Source organism: Daktulosphaira vitifoliae, unplaced genomic scaffold, assembly GCF_025091365.1.
Source record: "Daktulosphaira vitifoliae isolate Bord-2020 unplaced genomic scaffold, ASM2509136v1 Scaffold_3, whole genome shotgun sequence".
Taxonomy (NCBI): Eukaryota; Metazoa; Arthropoda; class Insecta; order Hemiptera; family Phylloxeridae; genus Daktulosphaira; species Daktulosphaira vitifoliae.
This window is the reverse complement of record NW_026099574.1, coordinates 4,332,929-4,340,733: the sequence shown is the minus strand read 5'-3', so window position 1 is coordinate 4,340,733 and position 7,805 is coordinate 4,332,929.

The following is a 7,805-nucleotide window of genomic DNA, read 5'->3' as shown; positions in this document are numbered from 1 at the left end:
AAAAAGTTATAGCATTTTTAAGTTGAAAATTTAAAATCGAAAATCGAAAATTTTAACACAAAAATAGTGTTTTTTTAACTACGGCAGCCGTTTAAATGTAGAAAAAAAAGTGTCGGGACAAATTTTTTTTTTTCATTTTGTAGTACATAAAATAAGCTTTAATTTGATATATGTTTAAAGGACGCAGTCTTTCCGGAACATTTTCAAAAATTAAGTTGAAAAAATTAATTTTTGTAAAAAAGTTGCCATTTTAAATCCCCCCCAATGAGCAGGTTAAGTGATAGATTTTCAAAAAAATGATATCAAATGAAAGGTAAATATCTAAGGTTTTAGTATAAAAAACAGTTATGTTGATTTGTTGATTTTTCAAAAAGTTATGGAAGTTTTAAGAAAAAAAAGTGAAAAAATTTTGAAAATTAGCGATTTTTAAATTTGTAATTTTTTTGGATATTTCCCCCATTTGCGGGGAACGAGGGAATTTTTTTCAATTTTTAAGGGTAATGTCTTCAACTAGATACGATTTGTGATCTTTTGACGTATTTTTGAAAGAAATCGGTCCAGTGAGAGCTGAGAAAAAGTGGCAACAGACATAAAAAAAAAANTTTTTGAAAGAAATCGGTCCAGTGAGAGCTGAGAAAAAGTGGCAACAGACACAAAAAAAATAAAAAATAAAAAAAAAAATAAACACATCATGGTAAAATTAATACCTTCTCAGCTTCGCATCGAAGCTAAAATATTTTTCATAATGAATAATGTACTTGGGAATAGATATAAAATAATTTTTCGCTGTTATTAAAAATCATATTAATTTATTTTTAATATTTATTGATCATAAATATTTTTTTATTGACTTCNAAAAAAAAAATAAAAAAATAAAAAACACATCATAGTAAAATTAATATCTTCTCCGCTTTGCATCGAAGCTAAAATGATTAATTAAAAAACTGTGCTACATTTATTATAATTTTACTTATTTCAAGAATTATACTCATATATTTATTTGTATTAATTAATGTAATAAATGGAAGAACCCTCTACTGATTCAGATAAAATTGTTCAATACACTCAAAAATTAGCTTTGTGGATAAAAAAGGCACCATATAATTCTATAATAGAAAAATTAAGAAAAAAAAATAAGAATCGACGGTTCAATAATTATTCTTAAAGATAGACTCCAACGTTTCCTTTTAGGCGAGTTTATTGAATCTGATTTTGAAGTTAATTTTCAACCTTCCAAAAAAATGACTGATTTTATATCTTTAGAATCAGTTAAACAAGACATTAAAAAATATATATATATAGCGCAAAATAAGACTCAAAATCTAGATGTTAACACAATACTAGACAATAACAAAGAGCGCATTTTTGACTCCAAGGGTACAAAAATAAAAATATCAACACATTTAACAGTCTAACAGTATAACACACTAACAAATCTTATTAAGAATTACACACATTTGTTCACTACCAATTTAAGCAAAGTACACCCAGCTAAGATGAAACTATGTCATATCACACTAAGGCCTAACGCAAAACAACCCAAATTTTGTTCACCTCATCTCTCACACTGTCTACGCCTGGACAGCGTGAGGAATTAAAAACATAATTAGATAAATTAATGTCAGCTAATATTGTAATACATACTAAATCTAGTTATGCTTCTGTTGCATTTTTAGTTCACAAAAAGGAGAAAGGTTTATACCATCTAGTAGTATTTTATAAGTACCTTAATAATATGCTAGAGGCTGATAATTACCCTCTCCCTAGAACAGCTAATTTGTTCAGGAGTTTAGAGGGATCAAAATATTTTAGCACCTTTGATTTAAACTCAGGTTTCTTTCAAATTCCGATAAAGTAACAAGACCAATATAAATTAGCATTTACAACAGTTCATGGACTATTAACATTAACACGTTTACCACAAAGTTTTCGTAATTGAAGTGCAATTTTTCAACTGCTAACTTTCTGGATTAGCAATTGGCGGTTGCTTAGGTTTTTCATTTTCTAACGAAAGAACTAATAATGAAAATGTTGTTGTACAGGCAAAATTTTAAATATTATTATTGTTCGAGCCAGGTGACAAGGGGCGATGGAAACAAATTGGTTCTTATCAGCCATTTCCATCACCAACCTGTTGCGGCGTCGAATAGTGACGTCATTAATTTCTTCTAACGCGTATAATGATTCTACAGAAACACGTACATATCTTGTGCAAACAAACAAAATTGCATTTACACTGCGAGAAATAAGTTTAGGCTTTGCATGCAGTATTGAAATAAAATTAACTGAGCATCCAAGACTTATTATTTCTTGCGATCAGAATAATTTTTTCTGTGCATTTTCGAAAACTTGTAGGATGTATTGCCTTTGGTCCTTATCTGTAGTTTTAATTTTCTAAAATTATAGATTTTACCATCGAATCAAGTATTATCAATAAGTATCTATTATATCATATTTCAAATATATATATTTATTGGCTTTCGATTTAAACTTCAAAACATTTTTTCGTTGTGTAGATCGAAAAATCGATTTTTTTTTAATACTGTATTATTTCTCTAGCCAAGCAATTTAATATGTGTATATTTTACTAAACTCGGACTTCAGGCATCAAATTTTTTTTTTCAAATTAAAGTATATTACATAAGCTTTAATTTTAGATATATATATAGAAGTAAGTAGGGTGAAAAAGGGGATTCAGCCCGATAGGGGAAGTGAGAGGCGTGGCCTATGTGGAAAGAGTGGGAGAAATATGCGTGTTCTGTTAAGGGGAAGGCAGTCACCGCTTCACCCACCCACCTCACCGCCTGTGATGTAGGTGAAGAGGTGTGGAGGGGGGGGAATAAATCCAACGTAAACTAACATAATGCAATGGGAGGGGGAACGATGATGTAACCCAACGTAAACTAACCTAAGAAGAACCTCTCCTCCTCTGACAAGTCTTAGNGGCAATTTTAAGTAAAAAAAATTTTAAAAATGTCGAAATATACCGATTTAAAAATCGTAATTTTTTTGGAGATTTCCCCCTTTTACAGGGAACGAGGAAAGTTTCTTTTTTTGAGGTTAATGTCTTCGGCTAGTATACAATTTGTGATCTTTTAACGTATCGTTGAAAGAAATCGGTTCGGTGAGAGCTGAGAAAAAGTGGTAACAGACACAAAAAAAAACACATCATAGTAAAATTAATACATTCTCATCTTCGCATCGAAGCTAATATTTTCTTTTAACTAAATAATTTTGTAATTTTAAGTTTTTTCTTGTATTTTGTAGCTGTCAAGGCATATAATTTATTGTACTTTGTATATTTTACTTGTTTTAGAATAAGACTTACGTCTTATCAATATTTCATGGGTGAATTGACCACTTGCGTGAGTAAACCAGATGCGCCCATTTGCTCGATGTGGAGTGAACTTCGCTGGGCTTGTACTTGTTTGAAATGGTTTATGCAAAATAATTCAAACCAAGGCTTTCATCGTCATTTTCATATTCTTCTCGACAGTTTACTTAGAATTAGTCAGTAACTTAAATGCTGACGCCTTTTTAGCAGTTCTGAGAAGGTTCATGTCGAGACTGTTATTAGAAAGACTGAAACTTTTGTATTGTCAACATTCTATATAATATAATTTAATTAATTTGTGCCAATATTTATATTTTAGTTAATATTTTATGTAATTTATATAGAGTGATTTCCATTAAAATCCTGTTACAGACTCATCGCTAAAAAACAACTGTTGAAATTATTCTAGTTATTGAAATTTATGATAGTTCAATTCACAGTAAAACATTGTTTTGACTAATAATATTACTATGAATTTTTCATTATTACATTTTTGTATGTGAGATTAGTCATTGTACAATGTATTGAATTTACATGCTGATTTAGTTATTTATTAACTGTACTAGTTTTCTCTTTATGACCAACTTATACCATCGTTCAATAACCACAGATATTATTGTCAAACGTGTAATACTCATATTTAAATCATATTTAATATTTTTCAGTGATAGCACAAATAAGTGAATAAGTGCGGTATGATTAAATTTCTTGTTTGTGCTTAAGTCATTCCAATTTTAATTGTTAACTTTGGCGTAACATCAAAAACGCAAACATCAGCATATTAAAGCTTCTCTTATTAGTGACTTTACGGTGCAAGCTGAGTTGCATATCATGCCGCTCATAATGCAAGTTTTACCAACGCAAGCAATTTAAGCCAACAACTGGCAAATACTAGACTAGAAAGCAAATACTAGACTAGACTAGACTATAAAGCAAGAATTAGCTGATCCACTATTTCATCAACCTAACAATGTTGGCTAAATTATTGGAGCTGACCTATTTTTTGAAATATTACAGTCTGAGCAGCATACTATAGCGAAGAAGCTACCTACTCTTCAGAAACCCCACTTTAGATGGATAGTGTGGCAAATGTCAAACGAACCAGCAAACAGCCGTACAATAATTTTTTTATTCTTTGTTCATTAACATAAAACCATTGGTACGCAACTCAAACTGGGTGCCTTAAAGTCTAATGATTGAAGCTCAAGAATGTGAAACGCACTTTCAGAAAACCCCCCCTAAGAAAATAGACGGTCATGTGGTAGTGCGACTCCCATACAGTCAGTCACCATCCGATCTTAGCAATTCCTTATTTATGGCAAGGACCAGGTTTTTCAATTTTGAAAAAAGACTTGCGCGAGATCCTGAGCTAACAAATAAAATAGGGAGTTTAAAAATGAGTACACATGTGTATATTGAGCTAGAACACACAAACAAAATTTCATTAGAATCAAATTTATCACATGACTCATATTATTTTCATCATCATCGTTAAATCGTGTAGTCTAAAAACCAAGGTTCGTCTGGTTTTTAATAGATCTGTTAAAACTACTTCTGACCAGTTTCATTATGATATTTTCATGATTGGCCAAATCACCGATTAGTGTAGGCAAACCCTCCCTATTCGAGGCTCTTGTGATTTTGGTCAGAAGACCTTTATACAGTTAACTATTCCTTTAACCAGCTATGATCTCAAGGTGGCGGGGTAAATAATAAATTTTAAACAACTTTTTTTTTTATTTTGAAGTGGTTATATGAAAAATACAAAATTGACCTATTCAACATTGACTTGGGAAATTAAAAATTTTTTTGGTTACAAAAATGTTAATGTAATCTACAACCAAAAACATGATAAATTATTTTTAGTAAAATCTTTAAAGCTAATTTACTCAGAATAGGCCACTTATGCGCTCAGTGCCTCATCTATAAATTGTTATATAAAAAAATGAGAGATATGTTAATGGATCACTTCAACTTTTACTAAAAAACTACGCATAGGTATTTCTTCACTATGTACAAAAATCAAAATAAGATAAATATTTGTATAATTTATATGGCAATTTCATAATAAAACTATTTATTAGATTAACGTAAAAAACGTTTTTTATAGTACTAATAATAATAATAAATCTGACACGGTCCGTAATAGCGCACTATTCATTTACAGTGAATTAGCACGTTATCCGGTCGTGATTATCAGCTGTCCACCGTCGCACTCGTTAGTGTTAACAATAACACTATGTTCGTCTTGTCCGGCAGTCAGTAGATAAGACAGGTCAGGTGGTTCAGCACCGCGAGACACATCGGCGACTAATTAAACCAGTTCACCTGTGACTTACTTCCGTCGCATGTGTCGTCGTATTATATAGCAGATCTTAATATTGTTAATACAAAAATTTGATAAATAATTAAACAATCCAATAATATTTTATTCATAAATAATATTCACAAATTAATAAGTGTTATAATTAATACATTACATACTCAACCCTTACTATTAAATTTTAATTACAAATTGAATTTATAAAAATATTGTAAATTAAAAAAAATATGTTACAGAGAGCCACCCTAAAATATTGGCACAGTATACAAATGTGCACTAGAGTACTAAAAGTGTAAACTTGCCAAGCCAATAATTCCTTTGAATTGTGTCACATTGGCATAAATTCGTGGTAAACTGACAAGTAACCAATAATTGTACAAGTGTGCTATTCCGACAGCTTATAGAGTACACGCAAGTGACGAATATTTGACAAATACATTAGTCGTAGGAACTCACAATTTAAAAATTTAAAAAATATTTTTTTTTAAATAAAATTACCCTCATTAAATTTTTTCAGTTAAGATAGATTCCTACCCTATTACATTAGGGTTGAATTTTTATTTTTATTGTATAAGATGCATTTAATTATTCAATAAACCTAAAAAAAAAAAAAATTTTAAATATCAATAATGGCTCTCTAATAAGATATTTCTAAACATATTGAACATTTTGTATAACAGATTTTGGTTAACATGTTGACTGGCTGCAGCCGTTTTCCCATAATTAAAATTCTTGGGGGTGACAGAAGAATAAAAATTTATTTCGAGAGATTAACTTTCCACCCCCACCCACTCTATTCATAGTTACGATTACTATTAGTATTCCAAAAGTAATCTCGATTGTGTGGTCTACTTATGTATAAAAAAATGATGTAAGAGAAGAAAAATATTTTTGTTATTTAAATAAAAAACGTTATGGAAGTCAATAAAAAAATATTTATGATCAATAAATATTAAAAATAAATTAATATGATTTTTAATAACAGCGAAAAATTATTTTATATCTATTCCCAAGTACATTATTCATTATGAAAAATATTTTAGCTTCGATGCGAAGCTGAGAAGGTATTAATTTTACCATGATGTGTTTATTTTTTTTTTTATTTTTTTTTTTTTTTGTGTCTGTCACTACTTTTTCTCAGCTCTCACTGGACCGATTTCTTTTAACAATACGTCAAAAGATCACAAATTGTATCTAGTTGAAGACATTACCCTTAAAAATTTAAAAATTTTCCCTCGTTCCCCGCAAATGGGGGAAATATCCAAAAAAATTACAAATTTAAAAATCGACAAATTTTGTCATTTTTTTCACTTTTTTTTCTTAAAACTTCCATAACTTTTTCAAAAATCAACAAATCAACATAATTTTTTTTTAAACTAAAACCTTAGATATTTTCCTTTCATTTGATATAATTTTTTTGAAAATTTAACACTTAACCTGCTCATGGGGGGGGATTTAAAATTGCAACTTTTTTACAAAAACTAACTTTTTCAACTTAATTTTTGAAAATGTTCCGGAAATACTGCGTCCTTTAAACATATATCAAATTAAAGCTTATTTTATGTACTATAAAATGAAAAAAAAAATTTGTCCCGACACTTTATCTTTTGCATGTAAACGGTTGCCGTAGTTAAAAAAAACACTACTTTTGTGTTAAAATTTTCGATTTTTAATTTTCAACTTAAAAATGCTATAACTTTTTGATCAGCACAATTTTTTTTTTCTAAATATATTATAAGTACATCTTTCATTTGACATACTTTTTATTAAAATTAGACAATTTCCCCTTATATAGGGGGGTTCAAACTTTGAAACATTGTATAAAAAATAGAACTTTTTCAACTGAACTTTTGAAAATGTTCCGGAAATACTGTGTCCTTTAAACATATATCAAATCAAAAGTTATGTTATATACTATCAAATGAAAAAAAAAAATTTGTCCCGACACCTTATCTTCTATGTGCAAATGGCTGTCGAAATTATAAAAAAAAATGTAATGTTTGCGATAAAAATTACATTTTATCGGGATGTTTTTTGTACTTAAAACTGCCATAACTTTTTCAAAAATGAACAAATAAAAATAATATTTTTTTGTATTGAAACCTTAGATATTTCCCTTTCATTTGATATAATTTTTTTTGAAAATCT